This window comes from Primulina tabacum, chromosome 18 (genome assembly GCF_025594145.1).
Source record: "Primulina tabacum isolate GXHZ01 chromosome 18, ASM2559414v2, whole genome shotgun sequence".
In the NCBI taxonomy this organism is placed as follows: Eukaryota; Viridiplantae; Streptophyta; class Magnoliopsida; order Lamiales; family Gesneriaceae; genus Primulina; species Primulina tabacum.
This window is the reverse complement of record NC_134567.1, coordinates 3,120,960-3,141,339: the sequence shown is the minus strand read 5'-3', so window position 1 is coordinate 3,141,339 and position 20,380 is coordinate 3,120,960. Positions and strand designations below refer to the sequence as shown.

Sequence of the window (20,380 nt, the reverse complement as noted above, 5' to 3'; positions counted from 1 at the left end):
GCTTTACTGAATCGGACAACTCCTTTCATAGATGACACTTTTACGTAGGCCTTCTCACCAACGTTGAATTCCACTGGCCTTCTTACAGATCTGCCCAACTCTTTTGTCGATCTTGAGCTGCCTTGAGTTTCTCTCGGACTACTGTAACCTTGTCTATTGTTATCTGTACGAGCTCGGGTCCTACTATTGCTTTTTCTCCCACTTCATCCCAACACAAGGGTGATCGGCATTTCCTCCCATACAGAGCTTCGTATGGAGCCATCCCAATACTGCTGTGATAGCTGTTATTATAAGCAAATTCGATCAATGGTAGATGATTGCTCCAATTGCTACTGAATTCTAGGGCGCAGGCTCGCAGCATGTCTTCCAGGGTTTGAATTGTAGAGCCCAAAATTCAGTACACGTAAAACCCATGCATTATTTAATTGTTGAATCAGTTATTTAATTTAAAATGATTTTTTTCTTAGCCATGCATAATTTATGAAAATGCGTTATTTTAAATTAGTCATGTTTATTGTGATGCACTATAAAATATTTTTTTTTCGAGTTTCATGTTTCAGGCGATCATTCGAGGCGGGATTGAGGAAAAGACTGGTGACGATGTTGGCAATTTAAAAAAATGCGGTACTTTATTTTTAAGTTGAGGATGGGGCACTTTAAATGATTTGTTTAGTTTTAGCATTTTTAAGCCTAAATCATTTAGTTAGTAATTTTAAGAGTTTAAAACTTTAAAATTAGCATTTTTGGTGTGTGTTATTTTAATTGTAGAGTCTATTTTAAGCTTGGTGGGTTAGCCTTTTTATTAGTATTTTTACTAGGTAATTAGCACTAATTACACAAAAATTTAAACCCACACGCACGTTTTATGCACTCACACACATTTACACGTTTTTACACACACTAAAACCCATAACACACACTACACGATTCTTTTCATCTTTTTCTTCAAAAAGAAATACTAGGGTTCTTCATTAGAACAGCAGCCGCCCCACTCCCCTATTATTATTACAGCGATCTTGTGTGAATTCTTCAAGGATTGTAGCGCTACGGTCGTCCCGGATCAAGCCTCGCACCGGTTCCGCTTCGATATCACCGGTTCGGTAACGTTTAATATCAATAAGGCACGTATATCCTTTCGTTCCTGTATCGATCATGTCATATTATGCGTGCCTTGTTATTTATGCGTAAAACCATGTGTATGTTGTGTAGAAGTTTGAGCAATCATGTTTAAATCGCTTTTGAAGCCCTTTTTAGATCTGAAATTTACGTTGTTTACTGTTCTGTTTAAAACTGCGAATTTTTGGGAAAGATTTTGGGAAAACTTTCAACGCAAAAAATGTAGAACTTTTCGATACCTTCGATTTGATATAAAATTCGAGATTTTTAGATGAAAAATGAGTGAGTTATGACGTTTTTCGTGAGACTGCTCAAGCTGTGATTTCCAGAAAATTATGTTATTGATGCGTTCTTGAAGTTTTATTGTTGCAGGCTTCGTTGGGAATCGACGGGTGATCGTTGCTGCTTCTAGGTATGTATAGCATGTTGTTAGGTTGGTATTTGGGGTGCCGGTTAGTGTCGATAGGCACTTGAATTTGTTAGAAGTCGTAAGAAACGCTTGTTGTCAATTTCCGTGTTTATGAGATTGTATTGTGTTAAGACGGGCTTCGTTATTTTGGGACTTATATACGAGTTTAGCTCATAACTATGGTGTCCTAGGAGGGTCTCAATGTGTTGAATCTTGATCCATCATGTGTCAATTGAGAGAATAGGCATTGTGTAAGAAATTTCTCGCAGGTGCAGAAAATTCGAAGTCACACGGACCCTTTGACGGACCCTGACACGGGGTCCGTGCCTTTATTTCCTTCGAGTAGCCAAATTTGCGTGCGTACACGGACCCCCACACGGACCATGGCACGGGGTTCGTGTCTTTGATTCCTCACAAGTGTCAACTGTCAGAGCCTACACGGACCCCTTGACGGACCCTAGCACGGGGTCCGTGTCCCGTCTTCTTTCCGAACATTTCTTTTGCGTACTTTCACGGACCTATACACGGACCCGGGGACGGGGTCCGTGTACTCACGTTTTTGGGAAAAATATTATGGTTGCTTTGGGGTTTGATGTCTTGGTTTAGTGCAAGGGTTATCAAGGTCGTGCCATGGGAAATTGTAGAATGTCCTAAGGAATGATTGAGCTTGAGAGTAAGTATGATTTCTACGTCTAAGTTATGCAAGTTAAGTATGCAATTTCATGTTAGTATGTCGCAGCAACGGCCCCAGTCGAAGTCCAACGAATCCCTCAACGCCAAGTAAGTATGATGACGTGCAAAGAAAATATTTTAAGTTTTTGGAGGTATGCTAAATGTCTTGTGACCAAATTATGGTAGGATTGGAAAGCGTTAAATTATGAACGGGGACCAACCAGCCCGTTAAATTATGAACGGGGATCTTATGTATGCGGCAGTGGATACGTCCCTGTCAGCCCAGTACTGTGGTTTGTCTGATCAGGCTTTATTATGTTATGGGTCACTTGCTTTGAAACATGCCTCTACGCAAAATAAAGTCATGTATGTTTAAGTACGTTCAGTTATGCAAGCATGTTTATGAAAGCTTTCAAGTTATGGCACGTCTATGTATGTACGTATGTTCAAGTTACGTTATGCAAGTTCAAGTTTTAGTATGTACGCTCTATTTTAAAGTTGCATGTGGTTTTATTACGTAATACTCGTTATTCCGATTTATACGTGTTGAGTCTTTAGACTCACTATACTTGATCGATGCAGGTGAGTATGTTGATGAGGAGACAGGAGGTGGCGACCAAGGGGCAGGCTTGGACTGAGCGGGAGGCTAAACCCGAGGACCGCCATGTTTAAATTTTATGCAAAAGTTAAATTACGCTGATTTCATATTTTGATGGAAATACTTTGAGCAAACCTTTTGTGAGCAAATTTTATTGTAGTTATTTTGAACAACCATGTCTTATGGGGGACTTGGTTGAGATATTTTATGGCAAACTTTGAAGGTTATTTTATGTTTAAGAAAATTTTAATTTTTCCGCAAATTTTGAATGGTAAAAGTACGGTACGTTACAGTTGGTATCAGAGCGGTGTTCTTGTAAAGGGTTACGCCTACCGCCAGCCGCAAGAAGCTCACGAGGTCACACCTCAAGTCTGTAAGTTTTAAAGTTTCAAAAATTTATGCTACGTAGTATGCATTGAGCCATGATTTCAGCATGTTCATGTTTAAGTTCAAATTTCGTGCATCGTATGTCATTTATATCATATTCATGCATGTTGGGTTTACGTGTTGGGTAATTCATTGGAACAGTATGTCTCCTAGACGTATGATTAACCAGGAAGCAAGGGAAGAGGACGGAGAGATCCGAAATGAGGAGAGGGCCAATCCTCCACCTCCACCGCCAGATATGCAAGCGCAGATGCTGGCAGGAATGACTCAGTTCTTCGCACAGTTTGCGAGGAATCAGGCTGCAGTTGGCACGGGGGAGAGGCCTAGACCAGAAGCGGTGTATGAGAGGTTCGAGAGGATGAATCCTAAGGAGTTTTCAGGATCTACTGACCCGATGGTAGCAGAGGGATGGATTAAGTCCATCGAAGTGATCTTTGACTACATGGAGCTGCAGGATGCAGACAGAGTCCGTTGTGCCATATTCCTTTTAACAGGCGATGCCAGACGTTGGTGGGACAGTGCGTCGGTGGCAGTTAATTTGCCGACGCTGTCCTGGAATGGATTCAAAGAAGTGTTCTTCGCCAAGTACTTCACTGAGGAAGTACGATCCCGGCTGACTAGGGAATTTATGATGCTGCGACAAGGAGATAGCAGTGTTGCAGAGTTTGTTAGGAGGTTTGAGAGGGGATGTTACTTCGTACCCCTCATTGCGAATGATGCCCAGGCAAAGTTGAGGCATTTCATGGATGGTCTGCGGCCGATCTTGCGCCGTGATGTGAGGGTAGCTGGCCCTACTTCGTATGTCATTGTAGTATCTAGAGCTTTAGCGGCAGAGCAGGACCAGAGAGACATTGAGGCTGACAGGCAGGGCAAGAGGCCTTATCAAGCACCGCAGCACCAGCAGCAGCAACATCAGAGGCCCCAGTTCAAGAAACCGTATCAGGGGCCGCCAGGGAAGAAGCCGTATCATGGACCACCAAAGGGCAAGGGTCCAATTCAACAGCAGGGGGCGCCTCAGAAGCCCGTTGCTTACCCAATGTGTCCTAAATGCAACCGCCAGCACCCGGGGCAGTGCTTGTATGGGTCAGGAAAATGTTTTAAATGTGGAGCTACGGATCACATGCTGAAAGAGTGCTCGCAGTGGAAGCAGCCAACCCAGGGCAGGGTATTCGCCATGCATGCACAGGAGGCGAACCCAGACACTACCCTTTTGACTGGTAATTTATTTAATTCAGTACAGTATTGATTTCTTTGCCTTGCATGTTTAGTTTTAATTGAGAATACTAGTGTTTTAGTTGGAATTTTGAGTGTCTTTTGTTGCATGAGGTTTATGGTAGAATTTTTGGGATATAAGTTAGTTTGTTGTGCTAACGCATCTCAGGGAATATTTTCATTAAGAGATTAGCCACAACGGCACTGATAGATTCAGGAGCCACTCACTCCTTTATCTCGGAGACTTTTGCTAATCATCTGGAAATTAAGTCCAATGGCCTAGACGTGAACTTTTCAGTGACAGTCCCATCAGGGGAAGAGCTGTTAGCTACCAGTGTGGTCAGAGACATCGATCTAGAACTACATGGCCACCTAGTATATGAAAATTTAATCCTATTGCCGATGCCAGAATTCGACATCATATTGGGAACTGACTGGCTGACTAAGAACAGAGTTCTTATCGACTTTCAGAAGAGGTCAGTGTTAGTCAGACCATTGGGCATGGTACAGTTTCTTTTTGAGCCAGCCAGGTGGAGGAGTTTCCCGCGTATGATCTCTTGCATGCAGGCACGTAGACTCATTTCGAAGGGGTGTTAGGCCTTCTTGGCCAGCGTTATCTCAGCACCGGACATGCCCACTCCTTCTATTTCAGGGGTGCCAGTAGTCAGGGATTTCCCAGACGTCTTTCCAGACGACGTCGCAGGCCTTCCACCAGATAGAGAGGTGGAGTTTGCAATCGATCTCATGCCAGGCACAGTGCCAATCTCTAAGGCACCGTACTGATTAGCTCCAGCAGAGATGTTAGAACTTAAGCAGCAGATTCAGGAGCTCTTAGACAAGGAGTTTATCCGCCCGAGTTTCTCACTGTGGGGCGCACCAGTGCTCTTTGTTAAAAAAAAGACGGAAGCATGAGACTGTGCATCGATTACCGTGAGCTGAACAAGGTAACGATCAAGAATAAGTACCCATTGCCTAGAATCGAAGACTTGTTTGATCAGTTACAGGGAGCTACCGTGTTCTCTAAGATAGATCTTCGATCAGGGTATCATCAACTGAAAGTGAAGGATGCAGATGTTCACAAGACAGCTTTCATGACCAGATACGGGCATTACGAATTCTTGGTAATGCCGTTTGGATTGACAAATGCTCTAGGTGTTTTCATGGACCTCATGAACCGAGTATTTCAGTCGTTCCTCGACCAGTTCGTCATAGTATTCATTGACGATATTCTTATATACTAGAAGAGCCATGAGGAGTACAGCCAGCACTTGAGGACAGTTTTACAGACCTTGCAGAGCCGTAAGTTGTTTGCAAATTTTAGTAAGTGCGAGTTTTGGCTGCAGAAAGTTGCATTTTTGGGGCATATAGTATCTAGCAGTGGAATCGAGGTGGATCCAGCGAAAGTAGCAGCTGTCAAAGAATGGGTTGAGCCAAAGAACGCATCAGAAATCCGCAGTTTTCTGGGTTTAGCCGGTTACTACCGTAAATTCATTCGGGGATTTTCATCCATAGTAGTGCCACTCACTTCCCTGACCAAGAAGAATGCTAAATTCATGTGGTGTGATGAGTGTCAGAAGAGATTTGATACGTTGAAGCAAGCTCTTATTTCTGCGCCGGTGCTAGCCATGCCGTCAGGGCAAGGAGATTTCGTATTATATACCGATGCATCTAAGCTCGGGTTAGGCGCAGTATTGATGCAGCAGGGTCGGGTCATAGCTTATGCTTTCAGGCAGTTGAAGGTGCACGAGAAGAATTACCCGACTCACGACCTGGAGTTAGCAGCCGTTGTCTTCGCACTGAAAATTTGGAGACACTACCTATACGGCGAGAAATGCCAGATTTTCACTGATCATAAGAGTCTCAAATATTTCTTCACGCAGAAAGAGTTGAATATGATACAGAGACGGTGGTTGGAACTTGTGAAAGATTACGACTGCGAAATTAGCTACAATTCGGGAAAGGCTAATGTTGTCGCAGACGCATTGAGCAGGAAAGTGGCAGTTGTAGCTCAGTTGTCAGTGCAGAGACCTCTTTAGTCTGAGATTCAGAAGTTTGGTCTAGAGATTTATCGTGAGGGCAGAGCCCCTAGGCTGTCTAATCTGACAGTCAAATCTAATTTGCTAGACCGTATCCGAGCAGGGCAGTCTTCAGATGAGCAGCTACAGAAATGGAGACTGAAAGATGAAGCCAAGGGCAGTCTTCTTTACACAGTGACAGACGACATTGTGAGATACAGAGGTAGAATGTGGGTGCCTAGTGGTGAATCGATCAGACAGGATATTTTGACAGAGGCACACGCATCTCCGTATTCTATCCATCCGGGAGGTACCAAGATGTATAAGGACCTCCAGATTTTGTATTGGTGGCCAAGGATGAAGAGGGACATCCGCCGATTTGTGTCAGAATTCCTCACTTGTCAGCAGGTGAAGGCAGAGCATCAGAGGCCAGCAGGAATGCTTAAGCCACTTTCTATCCCAGAGTGGAAATGGGAGAACATTACTATGGATTTTGTGGTTGGGTTGCCGAGGTCAGTCAGAGGATCGAATTCTATTTGGGTTATAGTGGACCGACTCAATAAGTCAGCGCATTTTCTACCAGTGAAGACGACTTTCTCCATGACGCAGTATGCGGAGCTTTATATCAGAGAGATAGTCCGTCTACATGGATTCCCAGTTTCAATTGTGTCCGACAGGGACCCGAGATTCACATCGTCCTTTTGGAAGAGCTTACATGCAGCCATGGGGACAAAGCTGCTTTTCAGTACAGCTTTTCACCCGCAGACAGATGGCCAGTCTGAGCGAGTGATTCAGATTTTAGAGGATTTGCTGAGAGCCTGCATGATTGATTTTCAAGGAACATGGGAGTCTAGACTACCTCTAGTGGAGTTCACATACAACAACAGCTTCCAATCATCAATTGGTATGGCTTCCTATGAGGCATTGTATGGGAGGAAGTGCAGATCACCAGTTCATTGGGATGAAGTTGGTGAGAGAGCAGAACTTGGTCCAGAGATAGTTCAGCAGACTGCACACGTGGTGGTCAAGATTCGTGACAGAATGAAGACTGCCCAAAGCCGTCAGAAGAGTTATGCTGATAAGAGGAGGAGAGATCTCGAATTTGCCGTTGGTGATCACGTTTTCGTCAAGATAGCACCTATGAAAGGGGTGATGAGATTTGGGAAGAGAGGCAAGCTGAGTCCAAGATTTATTGGATCGTTCGAAATTTTGGACAGAGTTGGGACATTAGCCTATCGTGTTGCCCTTCCGCCGAATCTGGCCGGGGTGCACAATGTGTTCCATGTCTCGATGCTGAGGAAATATCTGGCTAATCCTTCGCACATTCTGAGTTATGAGCCGTTGCAGCTGACTCCAGACTTGTTTTACGAGGAAAAACCGATTCAAATCCTAGAAAGGCAAGAGCGCAGACTCCGGAACAAAGTGACTAAGCTAGTCAAGGTTCGGTGGCTAAACCAATCAGTGGAAGAGGCCACTTGGGAGTCAGAGACAGATATGCGACTTTGCTACCCGGAGTTGTTCAGTAAGACTTAATTTCGAGGACGAAATTTTTATAAGTGGGGGAGGAACTGTAGAGCCCAAAATTCAGTACACGTAAAACCCATGCATTATTTAATTGTTGAATCAGTTATTTAATTTAAAATAATTTTTTTCTTAGCCATGCATAATTTATGAAAATGCATTATTTTAAATTAGTCATGTTTATTGTGATGCACGATAAAATGTTTTTTTTTCGAGTTTCATGTTTCAGGCGATCATTCGAGGCGGGATTGAGGAAAAGACCGGTGACGATGTTAGCAATTTAAAAAAAATGCGGTATTTTATTTTTAAGTTGAGGATGGGGCACTTTAAATGATTTGTTTAGTTTTAGCATTTTTAAGCCTAAATCATTTAGTTAGTAATTTTAAGAGTTTAAAACTTTAAAATTAGCATTTTTGGTGTGTGTTATTTTAATTGTAGAGTCTATTTTAAGCTTGGTGGGTTAGCCTTTTATTAGTATTTTTACTAGGTAATTAGCACTAATTACACAGAAATTTAAACCCACACGCACATTTTATGCACTCACACACACTCACACGTTTTTACACACACTAAAACCCATAACACACACTACACGATTCTTTTCATCTTTTTCTTCAAAAAGAAATACTAGGGTTCTTCATTAGAACAGCAGCCGCCCCACTCTCCTATTATTATTCCAGCGATCTTGTGTGAATTCTTCAAGGATTGTAGCGCCACGGTCGTCCCGGATCAAGCCTCGCACCGGTTCCGCTTCGATATCGCCGGTTCGATTACGTTTAATATCAATAAAGCACGTATATCCTTTCTTTCCTGTATCGATCATGTCATATTATACGTGCGTTGTTATTTATGCGTAAAACCATGTGTATGTTGTGTAGAAGTTTGAGCAATCATGTTTAAATCGCTTTTGAAGCCCTTTTTAGATCTGAAATTTACGTTTTTTACTGTTCTGTTTAAAACTGCGAATTTTCGGACAAGATTTTGGGAAAACTTTCAACGCGAAAAATGTATAACTTTTTGATATCTTCGATTTGATATAAAATTCAAGATTTTTAGATGAAAAATGAGTGAGTTATGACGTTTTTCGTGAGACTGCTCAAACTGTGATTTCCAGAAAATTATGTTATTGATGCGTTCTTGAAGTTTTATTGTTGCAGGCTTCGTTGGGAATCGACGGGTGATCGTTGCTGCTTCTAGGTATGTATAGCATGTTGTTAGGTTGGTATTTGGGGTGCCGGTTAGTGTCGATAGGCACTTGAATTTGTTAGAAGTCGTAAGAAACGCTTGTTGTCAATTTCCGTGTTTATGAGATTGTATTGTGTTAAAACGGGCTTCATTATTTTGGGACTTATATACGAGTTTAGCTCATAACTATGGTGTCCTAGGAGGGTCTCAAAGTGTTGAATCTTGATCCATCATGTGTCAATTGAGAGAATAGGCATTGTGTAAGAAATTTCTCGCAGGTGCAGAAAATTCGAAGTCACACGGACCCTTTGACGGACCCTGACACGGGGTCCGTGCCTTTACTTCCTTCGAGTAGCCAAATTTGCGTGCGTACACGGACCCCCACACGGACCATGGCACGGGGTCCGTGTCTTTGATTCCTCACAAGTGTCAACTGTCCGAGCCTACACGGACCCCTTGACGGACCCTAGCACGGGGTCCGTGTCCCGTCTTCTTTCCGAACATTTCTTTTGCGTACTTTCACGGACCTATACACGGACCCGGGGACGGGGTCCGTGTACTCACGTTTTCGGGAAAAATATTATGGTTGCTTTGGGGTTTGATGTCTTGGTTTAGTGCAAGTGTTATCAAGGTCGTGCCATGGGAAATTGTAGAATGCCCTAAGGAATGATTGAGCTTGAGAGTAAGTATGATTTCTACGTCTAAGTTATGCAAGTTAAGTATGCAATTTCATGTTAGTATGTCGCAGCAACGGCCCCAGTCGAAGTCCAACGAATCCCTCAACGCCAAGTAAGTATGATGACGTGCAAAGAAAATATTTTAAGTTTTTGGAGGTATGCTAAATGTCTTGTGACCAAATTATGGAAGGATTGGAAAGCGTTAAATTATGAACGGGGACCAACCAGCCCGTTAAATTATGAACGGGGATCTTATGTATGCGGCAGTGGATACGTCCCTGTCAGCCCAGTACTGTGGTTTGTCTGATCAGGCTTTATTATGTTATGGGTCACTTGCTTTGAAACATGCCTCTACGCAAAATAAAGTCATGTATGTTTAAGTACGTTCAGTTATGCAAGCATGTTTATGAAAGCTTTCAAGTTATGGCACGTCTATGTATGTACGTATGTTCAAGTTACGTTATGCAAGTTCAAGTTTTAGTATGTACGCTCTATTTTAAAGTTGCATGTGGTTTTATTACGTAATACTCGTTATTCCGGTTTATACGTGTTGAGTCTTTAGACTCACTATACTTGATCGATGCAGGTGAGTATGTTGATGAGGAGACAGGAGGTGGTGACCAAGGGGCAGGCTTGGACTGAGCGGGAGGCTAAACCCGAGGACCGCCATGTTTAAGTTTTATGCAAAAGTTAAATTACGCTGATTTCATATTTTGATGGAAATACTTTGAGCAAACCTTTTGTGAGCAAATTTTACTGTAGTTATTTTGAACAACCATGTCTTATGGGGGACTTGGTTGAGATATTTTATGGCAAACTTTGAAGGTTATTTTATGTTTAAGAAAATTTTAATTTTTCCGCAAATTTTGAATGGTAAAAGTACGGTACGTTACATGAATTGTTCTCTCGGTTTGGCCATCGGTTTGTGGGTGATAGGCCGTACTAAGAGTCACTTTAGTTCCCATGGCCCCCTGAAAGCTCTTCCAAAAACGTGAGACGAATCTTGGGTCTCTGTCAGACATGATGCTCACTGGTACTCCATGAAGTCATACAATATTGTCCATATACAGTGTAGCCAACTTGTCCAGATTATAGTTCATACGGACAGGTAGGAAGAGTGCAGATTTTGTAAGTCTATCTACAATTACCCATATTCCGTCTTGACCTTGCCTCGACCTTGGTAACCCTACCACAAAGTCCATGGAGATATGCTACCATTTCTATTCGGGTATTTCCAAAGGTTGCAATAATCCTCCAGGTCGTTGGTGCTCTGCTTTGACCTGTTGACACACTTGGCATTTAGAGACAAATTCTGCCACATCTCTTTTCATTTCATTCCACCAAAAATTCATCTTAAGGTTCCTGTACATTTTTGTACTCCCTGGATGGACTGAAAATTTGGACTTGTGTGCTTCTGACAGTATTTCTTGGCGAAGGTTATCGCTGTCTGGTACACACAGTCGTCCTTTCATCCATAGGACTCCTTTGTCATCAATTTGTAGATCTTGAGACTTCCCGCTTTTGACTTGTCCCTTAAGTTTCTTTAGCTCAGGGTCTCGATCCTGGTTTAACTTGACGGTCTCTTGCAGACATGGTCTCGCGGAGAGTGAGGCTAGAGTAATCTTGCTCTCATTTTTCCGACTTAGAGCATCGGCCACCTTGTTCGCTTTACCCGGATGGTAATTGATAGTCAGGTCGTAATCCTTCAGCAGTTCGATCCACCGCCTTTGCCTCATGTTCAGTTCTTTTTGGGTGAACGGGTACTTGAGACTCTGGTGATCTGTGAAAATTTCACACTTGGCCCCGTAGAGATAGTGCCTCCAAATTTTTAAGACAAAGACAACTGCTGCTAGCTCCAGATCATGCGTAGGGTAGTTCTGCTCGTGCGGTTTCAACTGCCTTGATGCGTAGGCTATTACTCTTCCCTCCTGCATGAGTACGCATCCCAAACCTTCCTTAGATGCGTCGCTGTAGATGGTGAATTTCTTATCTTCAGTGGGTAAGATTAGTACTGGCGTAGATGCGAGCTTTTCTTTTAATGTCTGAAAACTTTTCTCGCAGCCTTCGTCCCAAACGAACTTGGAATTCTTCTGAGTGAGTTTAGTCAGTGGTATGGCGATTGAGGAAAAACCTTCGACAAACTTTCTGTAATACCCTGCCAGTCCAAGAAAGCTCCTGATGTCTGTGGCGTTCTTAGGTTTTGGCCACTCTGTAATTGCCTCGACTTTCTTGGGATCCACTGATACTCCTGCTTCAGAGATTACGTGTCCTAAAAAGGATACACTCTTTAAACAGAACTCACATTTCTTAGATTTAGCATAGAGTTCCTTCTCTCTGAAAGTCTGAAGTGCAATGCGGAGATGCTCTTCGTGATCATGTTCGTTAGAAGAATAGACGAGGATGTCGTCAATAAATGCCACTATGAACTGATCCAGGAATGGCTTGAAGACTCTGTTCATTAGGTCCATGAAGGTTGCAGGCGCGTTGGTCAACCCAAACGGCATCACTGTGAACTCATAATGCCCATATCTTGTCCGAAAGGCTGTTTTTTGGATATCTTCCGCCCTGACCTTCAGTTGGTGGTATCCTGTCCTTAGATCCAGTTTAGAAAATATTGCGGCTCCCTTAAGCTGATCAAATAGGTTGTCAATCCTCAGGAGGGGGTACTTGTTCTTGATGGTGATCTTCTTCAGTTCTCTATAGTCGATGCGCAATCTCATACTCTCATCTTTCTTCTTTACGAAGAGTACTGGTGCTCCCCATGGTGACACACTGGGTCGCACTTGCTTTTTGTCCAGCAATTCTTGGAGTTGTTCCTTTAACTCCTTGAGTTCAGCTCGCGCCATCCTATAAGGCGCTTTCGAAATTGGTGTTGCACCAGGGACCAGATTAATTTCAAACTCAACTTCGCGGTCCGGGACTATCCCTGGGAGTTCATCTGGAAAAACATCCGGGAATTCGCATACTACTGGGATGTCTTCTATCTTCAGTTCGACTTCTCCATGTACTTCGCTGATCATGGCCAGGTAGATATCTTCTCCGGATTTCATGGCCTTCCATGCTTGGGAAGCGGAAAGAAGTGATTTCCGTTCTTTGGATTTACCATGATACACGATCTCTTCCTGATTTGGGGTTCGGAGCTTAACTTTTTTCCTTTTACAGTCCACTATTGCATTGTTTCTGGCTAACCAATCCATTCCTAGAATGATGTCGAAGTCGGTCATAACTAATTGTATCAAGTCTGCACTGAAAGTCTGATTACCGATACTGATTAAACAGTCCCTGTGAATCTTGTGAGTTCCGATGGCCTTATTTGTAGGTGTGGCTATTCGAAAAGGTTCGGCTAATAATTCAGGCTTAAGTCCTAGTTTCTTAGCCAATCTCTTAGATACAAAAAAATGCGTAGCACCACAATCAAATAACGCATACGCAGGCACTTTTTGAATTAGGATGGTACCTGACACGACTTCATTGGCGTCGTCGGCCTCTTCTTGAGTCATAGCAAAGACCCTGGCGTTAGGCTTGCTTCCCTTTGGCTTGTTGGGGTTAGCTCCTGAATTTGGCCCAGTTCCCTTATTGGGCCCGGTGGCTTGGTTGGCGGCAGTAGGGCATTCGGCAATTCGGTGTCCCGCTTTCCCACATCCGAAGCATACACCACTGTTTCTTCGGCATTCTCCCAGGTGTCGTAAGTGACAAGTTGGACAAGGCTTAATATCCTGGTAGCTTGAGGTAGGCGAAGGCCCTTTAGATGGTTCACCGGACTGGTTAGGCTTCTTGAAAGTCTGATTGCTGCGTGAGGACTGACTATTCATGGGCCTTTTGTTCTTATTTTCCTTGGACAACCTCTGATTACCCTCAGACAACTGCATAATCATATCCCATGACTCATCAATTTTCTTTTTGTCTCTTAGTCGTGCTTCAGACAACTCCCTGATGAGTCGATCCACCTCCTCCTTAGCCTGCTTGGCTTGACCCACTGCTATGACTAACGAGTCTCGAAGCTCGGAATTATGCTCCTTAGTAAGCTCGAACATTTGAAAGACCTCATCAATCTTCTTCTCTGCTGCCTCCAGCTTGGTAGTCAAGTCTTCCACTTGTTGTCTCCTCTTGAAATTATTAGCTCTCAGCCTTCTAATAGTCTTATCCTGATTTTTGTAGAGCCAGTTCCTTTAAACGTATAGCAGCCTGAACGCGCGAGTGAGGTCGGTGAGTGTCCAACCGAATCGTCTCCCTATGAGTAATCGAGGCTACTCTCTTACGGGCAGTGACACGCATACGAGCCATTTCATATGGATTCGAAGCATATGTTGAGAGGATTTCGGAACAGTTGACGGAATCGAATTCGGAGTTTCCTACGAGAAGTCGAAGGATGTACGCAGTGGGTTGACTCGTTGATTTGGCCGGGTTGACTCGCCGGAGCATCGGCGTGTGCCGGCGACGGGATCAGGATCACGGAACCGGTGGTGGCACGGCCAGAATCGATCGGAAAACTACCTAATTTGGCGGGGAACTCGCGCAAATCGGTTAATTCAATGAAATTGGGCGTTACCGATTGGGTGATCCAAACTCAAAATTGATTGTTGGAAAAAGTTACCCACGGATCATAGATTGTTTGGGTATAAGGAATTGAAAATCGGAGTAAGATTGTTAGGGTAATTGGACAAAATACAATTCGGCGTTAGGGTTCGTACGCCAAATACGTAGATCCAAAATTCCGGTTGCACCCGAACACGAAATCCGAAATTGTTTGAGGGCTTTTTTTCGTCTCATCGAGGCGGTCCTAGATCTGGTCGCCGATCGAAGAAATAGTACCGGAAACGGCCGGAATCGAAGAAAACGCGGCGAGCGCGCGAAAGCCCTGTTTGGCCGGAATTTCCCGAAATTTTTTTTATTTTTTTTTTTGAAAATCGATTTTTCCTTCTCGGATTATGAACCTGGCGGCTCTGATACCACTAAAATGTCACGCCCCGAGACCGGGGTTAGTCGACATCGACGTTGTTTATCAATCACACAATTAAAAACAACCAGCCTCGTAGCACAGTATAAACCGAAAACCAGTTTATTTCATAATTTCTCAAAAACTTATGTCTTTATAACTGAAATAACTAATACGGAAGCGTTTTACATGAAATTAAAAACAACGAAATTCGAAATAATGCTAACATGACTAACACTAAATCTCGAAGAATCACCATCCCCTGAATTGTTCTGAATCCTCCTCTTCGATTTCCTCCTCGGATTTATCTGGGACAGGTTATAAGTGGGGTGAGTACTTTGGAAATACTCAGCAAGTGGGGGATATTGAAAACAACATAAACATTTTTTTATAACATTTTCGAAACATACATATAAATACAACATGCTTTTCATAATCATAACATCATAATCATATCATAATAACACTGCGATTTTTCACCTTTCATGATTTACTGACGTCAGTCTCTAAGTTTTAATCCTCTAAGGGGACGAGCCATAAAACAGTTCTATCCCACTGTTAAGGGCCATATGTTGGAATTCCACCCATTTTCAGGGAATCCTCACAGTGCCAAACATAAACGTACCAACTTTCGTAAAAACGTATAGACGGGAGACGGAGCTCGACCGAATTTTTAAAACTAAAAATCGAAAATTCATATGCACCAAAAACCGAAATTTAAAACAGCCCACTTACCTTAAATTCTTGAAAAAAACGTGAAAAAGACTAGGGTTCTTCGAAATTCCTACTTCACTGGCTGGACGGCGGCAGGGCTTCGCTGTGCTCGAAAATTCCTAAGGAGACTAGAGGGAGAATTTCGAAATTTGTGTGAGAATTTAGGTGTGATTTTTGAGCTTATAGGGTCCTCCTATTTATAGGGGTTGTCTGCTATCGTGATCAAGAGTTATAGTTGCATTTGAACTCTGAATCAAATCTTCATCTAAAATCATGATCTATCCGTGATATTGTTCGAAATTTAAATCTTTTATCCCCCTCAATTTCGAAATTTGCAAATATAAACACTGTTTAATTCGAATTCTAGGGATTTTATTATCTCTTGCTTGATCTTTTATCCCGGTATCTCAATATCAACTCAATTCTTGGATTTTTATCTGCTCAATTTCAAATAATATACACGATATTATTATTCACTCAATCTTGGTAAAATCTTACAAATCTCACATCCTAAAATGAGATAAATCCTGGTATCCAAAATATACTATCGTGATAAAACTTAAATGATAAAACTTAGAATTCTTGGATTTTACACGTGGTGATTGCTTCAAACCATAGAGTCTTCTTTAACTTGTACACATGATCCAAATTATGTGATCTTAGAATCCTTTAGGCTATCTAACTGTTGGAAAATTTCATGTTTGCAATCTTGATTTTGATGTTAAAAAAACTTGTTATTGTGTTTCTAACATATTTAATCAAGTATGAAGTTATTAACACAAGAAGTAAACTGAAATTGAATTATGCACAAACTGAATTTCTAGCAAGCTTCGATATTTTTTTGATAACTCTCATATGGATGATCTAAATGACAATCCGCCAACTTCAATGATTAGAAAATTCAATTTGGAACAAGTCATATTGAACGTTAGTTGGGCAAAATCGGGTGTTATCAAGGTCTAACGGATCGCTGAATTACCGAACTGATTGCACGAAAAACAGCAATCAGTTGGGTATAAGCAGTTGCATTATTTTAGTCATACCTCTTAGCTCGTTTATTGAAATGAAGCGATTCCGTATACGTTGGTAAGATAAGACGACTATCTACAAATCATCTTCAGAAGTCAAAGTCTGAATCGAAGCTTAAGATGCTGATAAATGACGATGAAGCTACTGATTCAGCACAAACTGAAATCAGCTAGGCTGATTTCAGCACACCAGGTGAAACTGAACCAGACCATCTGAAACTGAACTGAACCAGACCAAATGAACTGAACTGAACCAGCTGCTGACCAACTGAACTGAACCAGTTGAACTGAACCAGACCAGTGGAACTGAACCACACCAGTTGAACTGAACCAGCTGAACTCAGCCAGATCAGTTGAACTGAACCAGACCAGTTGACCAGAGTTGACCACTCGGGAAAATATTCAGTGAGGCGAGTTTGACTGTTGCAATTTCAGAAACAGTACAAAAACTTTCCAAATGGTCATATCATTGTATCTAACATATATATCATTGTTGGGGCTTATAAATACAATGTCTTAAAGATCAAACAAGAGCTTTGAAATGGATTCAAAGCATGGACAGTTAGCATGAAGAAATCAGCTAGTTGAGAGCATAAGCCCTTGTTTGATGATACATTTGAGATGTACACTGTAAATTATAAATTCCTCACACAGAATCACTCACACATATACAAGAGAGTTGAACTTCAAATATTAGTTGAGTGAGTCTTTACACAAAGACGTAAAACATTGTGTTTGTAGTCTTTGCATATGAGACATTAAAAAATATGTTGATTGTGAGGTACTGCCTACAATCTTGATTGCTAGAAGTTCCAGTTGGGTGCTGCCCTTCCGGATCGGGTTTGTACAAGTAGTTGTCTAAATCAAAGTCTTATAGTGAATCCTTCCCAAGGGGAAGAATGGGTGACGTAGGAGCATTTGAAGTCTCTGAACATCCATAAACAAATTCGTGTCTATTTATTTATTGCATTTACTTATCATTTCCATTATTTTAAAGATGCATTGTTGAAGCATTTTACGTGTTCTTCAAATACCAAAATTTTGCATACAAAGTGTTTGATAAAATGCTTCAACCAATGTAAGGCCCTGTAATTAATTATCCGGTAATTTGGCATAATTAGAATAATTATTGAGTTGTAAATTAAAATAATTATTTATGCCAAATAAATTCAAGAAGTGTGTTAAAAATATGTATTTTAGAATATCGGAGAATTTAACGATATAAAATACATATAGAGTTTAAATAACACACGAGAGCAAAATAAATACAGAACGGGATAAATGGGCTTGAGTTACTATTTGAGTAACCGAATACACAATATATAAATATACATATACATACACACATATCTCATTGAAAAGAGAAAAGAAGTGAGAGAAGGAAGAAAAGGGAAAAAGAAAGAAGAAAACCCAAATTCCCGCAACCCTTGGAGCAGCTGCGGAAAAATCGCGATATCTCCTCCGTCCGACGTCGAAATCTCGATCGGTTTGAGGGGTTGTCTTCCTTACATCAGTACCTTCGGTTTGAGCCATAAAACGCGAATTTTGAGAAAGGAGGCGAGCAGATCGAAGCTCCATTTGGTGAGCCCTGTTTCTGTTCAGTATTTTGGTGAGTTCAGTTTTCGTGCTTCTGAAATTTGAAGTTTTGTGTATTGTGCGTTAAGAATCTCGACTTGTGGTTCAAATAAAACTTTTAGCTCTGTTTGTTAGCTTTCTATGTCCACTAGAATCATTGAATTTGGATAAGAAACTGGATTTGATATGATTTTTATACCAAAACGTGTCAAAATGAAATTCTATGTTGGAGCTGTGTACAACACCTACTGTAATTCGGGTTTATGGCATATATGCACTCGGATACTGGGTTTTTGGTTAATATGAAAGTTGTAGAGCTATGTGTTGTCTTTGTAATGATGAAGATTCGTTAAATTTCAGTAAGAATTGAGCAAGTTATGGTGGTTTTTCTGAAACTGCTCAGTAGGAGAATTCTGTCCGAAAATCTGTTGAGTGGCAGTGTGTTATTGATAATTTTGGAATTAATCTACTGAGATTTGGAAGATGCTGTCTTCTAGAAAATGTTAGATATTCAAGTTATCTTTCATTTTCAATTGGCGGATATTGATTTGAGTTATTATTGAGCGATATACGAATTTTATGCCATTTTGTGCCAAATTGGACATTGGTATGGAATGTAGTTTTCATGATCGGCTTATTGTTGCTTTGTTAGGCCGAGAGTCTTGAAGTGAAGTTGTTATTGGATTGTCAAGTTGGTATAGGTATGTTACAGCTCGGTAACATACGACGGTAAAACATAAATTATGTTTAATTGTTATTCTGTGTTGCATTGATTGTGTTTATGACTTGTTGACTGTTGTAAATTGTTAAATGCCTTCGTTGTGATCTATGTTTATTATTATGACATATTATTGGCATTTAGCATCGAGCATACAGTTATGACATTCATGTTGAGCCTATCGTTCTTGTTAGCCGATTGTTGATATCCATTGTTTTCTGGCACTGTTGTTTATCTCGGGATCATTGTGTGGCTTATAGGCCTATACACATAACACCGTAGATGTGATTGAACAATCCCGTGGTTAGTGCAGCCTTTTGAGGTGAGCGCTGGGATTGTGTCATCTAGTTCGTTCTGTTGTGTCATCCTGTTATAGCGTATCAGCTGTATGGAGGCCGAGTCAGGGGTGTTACTCAGCACAGCTTGGCATACCTCGCATACTTGGCAGGGCGGTTTAGCTGCATGACGATGTAGCTCCCCTGTGTTGTTGCTCGAGCATTATTCCAGTTGTTATCGTACCGTTTGTTGGCTCCTGTTATACCGGTTATTCGTTGAGCCTTTCATGCAGTGCATATTACATTTTATTATATGATTATGCATGATTTATGTTATTGTTGTTATTGTTGAACTGTTTCATACCAGAATCCTAACCTCAGTTGTTTACTGGGGGGCTGCTATGGTTGCTATTGGGCACCATGGTAGATCTCCCGAGTCGTTTTGCAGCATCAGGCCGAGGTTCCGGCAGTGGAGCTCGGGATTGAGGTTGGATTGCTTGGTTCTGTTCAGTGGAGTCTCCCAGTTAGTCTATATGTATGTCTTGAGTTTGTTTCAATCTTGTATTGTATTTTATTTGCCGGGGAGATGCCCCGTGTATCTGTACTGATATTTGGTTGTTCTTGTTATGTTCTGAGGCGACTCTGTGATTTTAATGATCTGGCGAGTATTTGGTAAGTTTTAAATTCTGTTTAGTCCTGGCCAGTGCGGCTATAGGTTGTTGACTTTGGTTTTGTTTTAATGACTCTAGTTGGAGTATATTTTGATATAAAATGCTGCTTGAGTTTTCAGGATGTCCTACTTACGGGGAGGTCATGTCGAAATTTTTCTAGGCCCTGAGGTCCGTTTTAAAGTATTTTAAACCTTTTTCCGCTACAGTTTTAAATCAAATCATTATTGTTTGATCATTAATTGTCGTTAGAGTAAATGAGCCTCACAACCAAAATATTTTTTACATGTTCAACTTGCATATATTTTAAATGCTTTATAAAATATTAATCGTTTCTACGAAGGATTATTTCGAGTGTCTTCCACTTGATTTGAACACCAAACTCGATTTAATTCATCGGTGTTTATTATTTCAAAAACCTAGCTATTTTAGCTCAACGATGACCCCCCTAACCGATACTGTCACTAACGTACATTTCTTCACTCAAAATTCCATTCAAAAATGCACTATTAACATCCATTCGGTAAAGTTTAATCTTCATATGACATGCAATAGTTAGAAATAGTCGGACTGACTCAAAGTGGGCTACAAGAACAAAGGTCTCATCAAAGTCAACCTCCTCTACCTGTGTGTACCCTTGAGCAACTAACCTTACTTTGTTCCTGATGATGTTT

At 41.5% G+C, this 20,380-nt stretch overlaps 1 long non-coding RNA gene across 1 annotated transcript; it reads left to right on the top strand.

Moving 5' to 3' along the window:
• Positions 1 to 17,551: 17,551 nt before the first annotated feature.
• On the top strand, positions 17,552 to 19,730 carry LOC142533166 (uncharacterized). Its single transcript, XR_012816688.1, has 2 exons — positions 17,552 to 18,079; positions 18,698 to 19,730. It is a non-coding gene; the product is annotated as an uncharacterized LOC142533166 (long non-coding RNA).
• The last annotated feature ends 650 nt before the right edge of the window (positions 19,731 to 20,380 follow it).